Source organism: Phaseolus vulgaris, chromosome 5 (genome assembly GCF_000499845.2).
Source record: "Phaseolus vulgaris cultivar G19833 chromosome 5, P. vulgaris v2.0, whole genome shotgun sequence".
Classification (NCBI taxonomy): domain Eukaryota; kingdom Viridiplantae; phylum Streptophyta; class Magnoliopsida; order Fabales; family Fabaceae; genus Phaseolus; species Phaseolus vulgaris.
The window spans coordinates 10,518,046-10,528,579 of NC_023755.2; the positions used below are offsets into that span (position 1 = coordinate 10,518,046).

Sequence of the window (10,534 nt, forward strand, 5' to 3'; positions counted from 1 at the left end):
ACTTATCAAAACACAATTTTAACACATGAAATTGTTTTTCAAATATATCATAAGTGTTTTCAATCAATTAATAGCAAAAAGAACAAGTTGCAAACATTTAGTTAAGTAATAGGCTTGTTTTCAATTGTTAAGATACTTTTAAACTATTATTATACAGAACATTCACTTTCTTATAGTTTCCTAGGTTATAAAACCTTAGATTGTAAATGAAAGAAGTATTAAACGATATCAAAACACAATTTTAACACATGAAATTGGTTTTCAAAGATATCATAAGTGTTTTCAATCAATTAATAGCGAAAAGAACAAGTTGCAAACATTTAGTTAAGTAATAGGCTTGTTTTCAATTGTTAAGATCCTTTTAAACTATTATTATACATAACATTCACTTTCTTATAGTTTCCTAGGTTATAAAACCTTAGATTGTAAATGAGAGAAGTATTAAACATATCAAAACACAATTTTAACACATGAAATTGGTTTTCAAAGATATCATAAGTGTTTTCAATCAATTAATAGCGAAAAGAACAAGTTGCAAACATTTAATTAAATAATAGGCTTGTTTTCAATTGTTAAGATACTTTTAAACTATTATTATACGAAACATTCACTTTCACTAGTACAAAATTCTTCAATAACGACATCCTTTAAAGACGGTTTAGTGATAACCGTCGTTCAAAACGACGCGGTGGCATTCCTGTAATTTTTTTCAAATTCTTTTAGACTTTTAACGACGGTTCGCACCAGAACTGTCGTTAAAACCAGATGCTAAACATACAACGACGGTTCGCGCTAAGAACTGTCGTTAAAAGTGAAGTTTCAAAGACGGTTCTTCAAGAACCGTCGTTAAAAGTTTTAGAGTTGATTTTTTCCCCCTCTTTCTCACTCTCTCTCCCATTGTTTCACACTCTTTCTCACAAACTCTTCTCCGCAACCCTCACACCCGCAGACGACCGAGCTCCACCGCTGACGTCCGACCGTCCGCCGACCTGACAGCCCTGCCGCCGACTGCGCTGACCGCAACCTTCACACCGGCGACGACCGTGACCGCGCGATTCTGCAGCGCCCGCGACCCCCGCTTGTCTCCCCACCGCGCCGCTGCCGCTCGCGACCCCCTGTCCGCGCGATTCCGCGCCGCTCGCCCCTGCCGCGACCGGGCCCCGCGACCGCGACCGGGCCCCGCGACCGCGACCGCGACCGCTTGCGACCCCCTGTCGTGACCGCACCGCCCGTGCCCCTCCCGCAACCAACCGCCCGACGGACACCACCTTGAGCGTTCTAGAAACCGCCGGCCGACTCTGTCGTTGCACCTGCGACCGCCGTCCACGACTACGTGACGACCGACCTGTGCCGCGACACACGTTCGTGACCACTGACTCCTTGCTGCAACCGCTTGCCGTGACCGCCCATCCATTTAAGGTTAGTGTATTCTTATTTATTATGACCTATATTTTGAAAGTATTCGTTTTGATTTTGATATTAATTGTTTATATTGAACGCATTGGTTCTGAGTCCGGAGGTGTTCGACCTTCGGCAATTTTCAGTCATTATATATTGTTTTGACATATTGAGCGCACTAGTTCTGAGTCCGGAGGTGTCCGACCTTCGGCAATTTTCAGTCATTATATATTGTTTTGACATATTGAACGCACTGGTTCTGAGTCCGGAGGTGTCCGACCTTCGGCACTTTTGTTTTATTTTTTCATGATTACATATTGAAAGTATTGGTTCTTAGTTTAGCAGTTCTATGGATCGGAGTTGGATTAATACATCACGAATAAGTGATACTTACGAAAAAGGGGTGGAAGAGTTCATACAATTCGCAGAACATAATGCCGTTAGTTATAAGAATGGAGTAAGGATAAGGTGCCCTTGTATCAATTGTTTAAATGGAAGGATATTGACTGTTTTTGAAATTAGAGAACATCTTTTGTGTGATGGATTTTTGAAAAGTTATACAACATGGACGTGGCATGGTGAATTGTTAGACTTGCCAAGTGTGCACGGAGGTTCGGAGGAAGTTAATTTCACAATGGATGATAGATTAGAAGACATGATACGTGATGTGGGAGCAGAATCATTTGCTAATGTAGTTTTTGAAAATATGTCTAATGATGCAGAGACTCCTTTGTATCCTGGTTCAACTAACTTCACACGATTATCAGCAGTGTTAAGGTTGATGAATTTGAAGGCAATGAATGGATGGACCGACAAAAGTTTTACAGAATTGCTTCAATTGCTTACGGACATGCTTCCAGAAGGAAATACCTTGCCCAATCGAAATTATGAGGCGAAAAAAATACTTTGTCCAATGGGTATGGAGTATAGAAAAATACTTTCATGTCCTAACGATTGTATTTTATACAGAAATGAGTATGAAGATTTAAGAAGATGTCCCAGGTGTGGTTTGTCACGCTATAAGGTTAAGGTTGGTCAAAATGATGAAATTGATGAATTGACAAAGGAAGGTCCTCCTGCTAAGGATGTTTGGTATCTTCTGATAATTCCAAGGCTTAAGCGTTTGTTTGCAAATGCAGATGACACTAAAAACCTTAGGTGGCATGCAGATTGATGGCATTTCATGTGTTCTTCTTGAATCAAAGTAGTGAAAAATGGGGCGGAAGCAATGGGTGAGTGAAACAAAGCCCTCCTAGGAGTTGTGATGGCTTTGAAGGTGCATGATGAGTAGGGATTAGAGAGGTTCGGCCAGCTCTATGAAGAAAGGTGAAGGGAGTGAAGTTTATAGCCTAGATTTCGAGGAGAAGTAAAGCTAGTGCACAAAATGGGCAGCATAACAATACTCAAATAAACTTGAAAATACAAGGTGTAGGCTCCTCCTTTTATAGGCTAAGGAGGACCATAATGCAACCCTAATGCTAGCCAAATGAAATGTAAATGTGAAGCACATGGGTGCACATGGCACATGGGTGCACAAATGAGCACATGGGGAGGGGTGTGTCTAGTTTTTATGCTCACCCCCTCCATGGGCTTTTCTAGACCGGCCTTGGTAAATTTAGAGGTTTTTTTAGAAACTCTAAGTTTACCTAGGTTGGTGTTTTAGGTGCCAAAATTAATTCTAAGAAAATTACAAATAAAGTTCCTATGCTAATTTTGACAAGAAATTAAAGTCTACTCTACACTAGAGTTTATGGCATTTGAACATGTAAAAGAACGTCTTCTTGGATCCTCTTGACCATAACTCTATGGTTGGCCCAAATCTACCCTTTGGTGGGCTTGCATGTGGGCTTGTGCTTGGGCCTCTTCCATCATCCCCTCCCTCTTGAAAAGGATTTGTCCTCAAATCCATTGCTTCTTCTTCTTCATGGCTAGGGGAATGGATGTGGCTGGATGGTGTCCATCATCTCCTCCTTCTTGAGAAGATCTATCCTCAGATCTACAGACTTGATCTCGGATAGCAACCTTTTGCTTCGCCAAAGCTTGTCCTCCTGGATCAAACGTCCACCTATAGAAATAATCAAATAAGGCATAGGTGTTAGTTTGCAAATTAATTTTACTAGGTTGCCATTTTTGTTTTTCTTTTGGTTTTGGCAACCTTGGACAAAGTTTCTCTTTTAATGGTTGTGTGTGGTCTCTAATCATCTTATGTATTTTAAAATGTTCATTTGTGGTTACTTTCTCTTTAGGCATAAATCCTATAGGAGATGGTAACAACTGAAAAGGAGAAAGATGATTTAGGCCACACATAACTTTAAAAGTAGAAAAATAAGTAGTTTTGTGAACTACTTTATGGTATGTTTGCTCACCTCTAGAGTTGTGTGTGCACTTCATGATTATTCTAGGCATAGTAGAAAGAGCTAGATTTTCAAATATATTTTGACCATGCGTTTGAGGATGATAAGAATTTAAAGTGTGCAATTTAGTTGCAAGTTTTCCAAAGGAAATCCTCAAATCATGGTTTGCGTAATTTGGAACTCTATTCAACACTATGCTTGAAGATAAACCATGAAGATGTATCACTTCTCTAGAGAAGAGTTTATCCATAACCATGAAGATTGAATCACAACCTTTTGTTGTCCTAGGGAGTTTTAATATGAAATTTATATCTTCCCAAGGATCATTTGCAAAAGGTGAAGGAGTATAGAGTTTATGAGACATTGCCTTGGGCGTAGTTTGAAAACAAGAATTGTACCTAAGGTAATGTCTTTGAACTTCTTTTCTCATGGGGGACAAAAGTTTTCCTTTTAAAAGCTCTAGAGTTTTATCAACTCTAATTTGTCCCATGAGTTCTCCTTCATGAAGACTTTTTCTCTTATGTGTAAGGATAGTCTCGTTGTGACAACCATTGTTTATAAGGATTTGTACACTTTGCAATGGTTGTCTCAATAAGACATGACAAGTTTCTTTAGGCACTACTTCACATAAAAAATTGTTTTTGTAGATGCTTATAAAAAACTTGACATTCACTTGGTGATATCCTAGCACATATGAGAAATAATCTATTTCATTTTTATCTATGCAAGCTTCTTTTAAAGACTCTTCTTTTTCACTTAGGCTTGCAAGTGTTCCTTTACAAAAGGTAAGGCTAGGTTGTTCAACAAGAGGTATATTTTCAAATGTATTTTCAACTTTTCCTTCTTGTTGAATGACCTTGTGGGAAGGAACACTCTTCTCCCACGCCTTTTGTTCTTCAAGGGTCTTCTCATGCTTTTCTTTTTCTTCTTTTTCTTTAGCTTCCCTTTCGACTTCCCCTCTCTTCTTTTGTATTTTTCTTTCCTTTCTTTCTTTATGGGAAGCAAACAATTTTTCTACCCTCATTTCCCAATCTAGGCAAGCTTCTATATTTTCTTTTCCATGGAAATGGGGTTGGTCTACCCTAACCTCTCTTGGGTTTTCTTGTTCTTTTCTATCTCCTCTATGTCTTCTAGGGGGTGCTTGATAATAATCATTTACTCTAATGCTTCCCTCCCCAAAAGAATCATGATCTTTAGAGATATATGCATGAGAAGGTAATTTTTTTAGAATGTGAGACTTCTCATCCTTTGCTTTAGTCAAAACATTAAGTTTAGTCTCACTCTCCAATTGTCTATATGCAATTGATTGCACAGTTTGTGAAACTTCTTTCAAAAGAGTTTTTAAAGATTTTAATTCACTTCCAATAGACTTTGTAGAATGAGAAGAAGAAGACATGGCTAAAGCTTTGTGTATATAGGTGTTTTACTTTGAGAAAGTTTAGGAAAGTTAAAGAAGGTAGTTTTCCAGGTAAGGGAGGTGAGTCACAAAGGACTACTTAAATACCAAGCCTTTTCCTTACCAAAAACTATCCTCCAATATCTTCACACAAGACTTTCTCTTAGTGAAACACTTAGAACACAAATAAGTTGAGAAATCAATTTTTTTTTTTTCAATGCAAGAAAACAATGTATGCTAACTAATTTAACAAAGCTAGTCGGTTTAACACAAAATAAGCATGCAAAGCGTTACTACTAAGCAAAAAGAAAGACAATCACCAACAATTAACAAAATTAAACATGCAAAACGTAGCTATGAAAGCAAAAGAAAAGCAATTACAAACAAGTAACAATTACTAATTAAGAATGCTATACTATTCGGCCCTAGGTGAGGCTTCTTGGACACTTTGAGCCCTTGAAGACACACTCACCGTCTAAACGTAATTAACAAGGTAATTAACAATAAACCAAGTTGCAAAGGAAAAAGAAAACCCCCTTTGTTGTTCCTCTTTTTGGTTAGTGCACTTTCTTTGTTGTCTTGATTGTTGATCTTCTAGGTGTTTGTAGTGTTTGTTTCAAGAAGCTTGTTTCGCCTTAGCTTTGACTCCTCCTTAGAAAGTTGGCTTTAATTCTCCAATTTCCAGCACCTATTCACAAGGGCTTAACCTTAAACCAAGTCAAATTCCATGCATATAAGCACCAAGAGAGAATTAATTTCCAGCACCCACAAAAGAGAGGTCAAGAAACAAAAGCAAGAAACAAATTTAATTGAAAGAAAACAGTACCACCAAAAGGATTTATAATATGACAACTTAGAAAGAGATTCAAGAAATTAAAGCAAACAATTAAAGGTACTCAATAAAAGTTGGCACACAAAAGAAATTCCTAAAGAAAAGCACTAGATTAGATGACCAAATAAAAAAAACAGCACCACTGGAAAATGTTGTGGGCCAGAAAACAGTTTTGTTCCCCGATTTATGCTGAGCTGTAATTGTGAAATTTGTTTCTGAAATTTGGATACAAGAAAATTCAGGATCTTAGCTAAATTTTGGCTTTGGAATCACCTAAAACGCATGCACCATTTTTTTTTAATAATTTTTGCAAATTTGGTGTGCAGTTAGGCCAGCTGTAACGCTCAAGATTCGCACTCTGATTTTGTGAGATTTATCATTTTTTTCTGTTGCTCCTTTTGACCTCATTCTTTTTTTGTCTTTTCTATAACACCTTAAACTTGCATTTTCCAGAAATTCAGAATTTTCCTATGGGTAGAAAAATTTTGTTAAACAAAACAGCCCAGAACAGAGAGGTGTTACAGGGGAAAACTGGAAAAACTGGAAGAAAACAGCAAGATAACCAAATTAACACAATGGAAAATGTGAGAATGGAAATTGTGTATGAACTAAGACACAATTATGAACTCAAACTAAAAATAAAAAGCATCAAAGGATCAAAATAACAGCAGATTAAAGCAATATAAAGAGACCCAAAACAAGAAACAATCAAGCCAAAAAAAAGGACTACTAAGAATTGATGACAATATGGATGAACATGACTTTGACAAAACATGTATAGATTCAGAAAATTAAAGACTCAAAGCATAATATGAAGCAAAATAATGAAAGCAATAAAGACTCAAAGCCTAAAACAAAATAGCAACACAAAGGTGTATGGAATCCTATCACAAATTGCACAAGAACTTGTTCAAGATCAAATGAACAAGAGTGCTTGGGTTGGATCTTCCACAAAGCACACCAAGAACAAATTAAAATATAAAAACAGCAAGACAAGTAAGGAATTGAAATGACAAAGATGAAAATAAAGAAGAACTGAAATTAAAAAGACAAGCTACTCATCTTGAAGAACCAATAGCTCATGATACCAAATGATGGCATTTCATGTGTTCTTCTTGAATCAAAGTAGTAAAATGGATGCGGAAGCAATGGGTGAGTGAAACAAAGCCCTCCTAGGAGTTGTGATGGCTTTGAAGGTGCATGATGAGTATGAATTAGAGAGGTTCGGCCAGCTCTATGAAGAAAGGTGAAGGGAGTGAAGTTTATAGCCTAGATTTCTAGGAGAAGTATAGCTAGTGCACAAAATGGGCAGCATAACAATACTCAAATAAACTTGAAAATACAAGGTGTAGGCTCCTCCTTTTATAGGCTAAGGAGGACCATAATGCAACCCTAATGCTAGCCAAATGAAATGTAAATGTGAAGCACATGGGTGCACATGGCACATGGGTGCACAAATGAGCACATGGGGAGGGGTGTGTCTAGTTTTTATGCTCACCCCCTCCATGGGCTTTTCTAGACCGGCCTTGGTAAATTTAGAGGTTTTTTTAGAAACTCTAAGTTTACCTAGGTTGGTGTTTTAGGTGCCAAAATTAATTCTAAGAAAATTACAAATAAAGTTCCTATGCTAATTTTGACAAGAAATTAAAGTCTACTCTACACTAGAGTTTATGGCATTTGAACATGTAAAAGAACGTCTTCTTGGATCCTCTTGACCATAACTCTATGGTTGGCCCAAATCTACCCTTTGGTGGGCTTGCATGTGGGCTTGTGCTTGGGCCTCTTCCATCACAGATAATAGAAAATGTGATGGATTACTTCGTCATCCTGCTGATTCTTTGCAGTGGAAGAATATTGATAAAGAATTTCCTGAATTTGGAAAAGAATCAAGAAACTTAAGACTTGGATTGGCAACTGATGAAACGAATCCCTTTGGAAATTTAAGTAGTAATCATAGTTCATGGCCCATTTTGTTAGTGATTTACAACTTACCTCCTGCGTTGTGTATGAAGCACAAATACATGATGTTATCTATGATGATCTCTAGTCCAAAACAACCTGGAAATGACATAGATGTTTATCTTAATCCATTGATTGAAGATTTGAAATTATTGTGGAATAAAGGGGTTGATGTGTTTGACGCGTTTAAAAATGAATCTTTCCGATTGCATGCAATGTTGTTTTGTACTATCAATGACTTCCCTGCATATGGGAACTTGTCAGGTTATAGTGTGAAAGGCCATAGAGCATGTCCAATATGTCAAGACAAGACATCTTATGAGCAGTTGAAACATGGAAGAAAAACCGTGTATCTTGGGCATCGTAGATTTCTAAAGAAATATCATCCGTATCGTCGATTGAAAAAAGCTTTTAACGGATACCAAGAACATGACATTTGTCCCACTCCCTTAAGTGGTGTTGAAATTTATGAAAAAATAAAAAATGTTAATGTGACTTTTGGAAAAATGAAGAAGAAGCAAACGGTGAGTGAAATATGGAAGAAGAGATCAATCTTTTTTTATCTTCCGTATTGGTGTAAGTTGGATGTTAGACACTGTCTAGATGTAATGCACGTAGAGAAGAATGTGTGTGACAGTCTAATAGGAACACTTCTGAACATTAAAGGAAAAACAAAGGATGGTGTGAATGCACGTCTAGATTTGATTGAAATGAATATACGAGAGGAATTGGCACCGAGAGAAGTTGGTAAACGTACATACTTGCCTGCAGCGTGTTACACTTTGTCAAAGAAAGAGAAAACAAGTTTTTGTGAATGTCTTAAAGGTGTTAAGGTACCACAAGGCTACTCTTCAAATGTGAAGAGTCTTGTATCTATGAATGATTTGAAACTAATTGGCTTAAAGTCACATGATTGTCACGTTCTAATGCAACAATTATTACCAGTGGCTATTCGTGGAATCTTGCCCAAAAATGTTAGGCATACAATCACTCGACTATGTTCATTTTTCAATTCCATATGTAGTAAAGAGATAGACTCTCAGAAGTTAGATGAACTTGAAGAAGAAATAATTGTTATCTTGTGTCAACTCGAGATGTTTTTTCCTCCATCTTTTTTTGATATTATGGTACACTTGGTTGTTCATCTTGTAAGAGAAATCAGATTGTGTGGGCCAGTTTATATGCGATGGATGTATCCAGTTGAACGATACAAGAAGATTTTGAAGGGATATGTGAAGAATCAATGTCGTCCAGAAGCTTCCATTATTGAAAGATACATTTCAGAAGAATCTATTGAGTTTTGTTCCGAGTACATGTAAAAAGCCAAATGTATAGGAGTTCCTGAAAAAGGTTGGCACTCTCGTAGATTCATAAGTAAATCTTCAAGAGGTGTACATGTCATAAGCAAATCTAGAGAAGAGGTTCTGCAAGCACACTTGTATATCTTGAATAACACTGATGAGGTGTTACCATACTTAGATACACACAAAGACATTGTCAAATATAAAAATCCAAGACAATCAGAAAAATGGGTGTTAATTGAGCATAACAAAACTTTCATGTCATGGTTTAAGCAACAAATAATGAATGATCCATCAGCATCTGAAACATTAACATGGCTTGCAAACGGTCTCAAATTTGATGTTTTATGTTGTTCTGGCTATGAAGTAAATGGTTGTTTGTTTTACACAAAGTCTCGAGATGATAGGAGTACAGTGCAAAATAGCGGAGTCACCTTGGAGGCAGAGTCTATGCAGTTTTCAACTGCAAAGGATCAAAATCCTGTTGTGGGATCAATGCCTTATTATGGTGTCATAGTAGAGATTTGGGAAGTTAATTATACCAAGTTTACTGTACCTGTTTTCAAATGCAAGTGGGTTGACAATAAGACTGGTGTCAAAGTTGATGAATCAGGAATGACTTTGGTTGACTTTCGAAAGATAGGTTATCATGACGAACCATTTATAATGGCACATCAAGCTTCCCAAGTTTTCTATATCCAAGATCCTACGTCTGACCACTGGTCTGTTGTGCTACATGGAAAAAAACAACATAATGACCCAGAAGATACAAACAATGACATTTGTGAGATTGAATCACTTACAAGAACGACCATCAATAAAGAGTACGAGGATGTTGCTGATGTTGTACATGCAACTCGAAATGATCATGATGAAGGAATATATATTTGTATGTACATGTCATTCATGTTTAGTTTTACAATATATTTCATTTTCATTATATTTCATATTCTTGATGCTTATTATATTTTTTTGATAACAGGAACATGGCAGATGATAAAGTTTCCCATTCAAAATCTGGTAGAGGACCTACAAGATTGAAGAATATGTTTAAGAAGATAACTAAAGATGACAAAATACCTTTGTCTATTGATATCCACACTGGTGTGCCCACTGGGCAACATGCAAAGAAATATAGGAGTTATCTCGGAGTACTATCTCGTGAAAGGATCTCTATCTTAACTCAGTCCTGGGATCACGTGACTGATCACGAGAAAAACATGATTTGGCAAGATATTCTGGTATGTAACTATTTTTACTTTGCTCAATCTAAAGTTCTTTTATACTTTGTTTT

The 10,534-nt window shown here is 37.0% G+C and overlaps 1 pseudogene; it reads left to right on the top strand.

The window, feature by feature from the left end:
- The first annotated feature begins 1,669 nt into the window (after positions 1 to 1,669).
- LOC137835119 (uncharacterized) lies at positions 1,670 to 10,116 on the top strand (annotated as a pseudogene).
- The last annotated feature ends 418 nt before the right edge of the window (positions 10,117 to 10,534 follow it).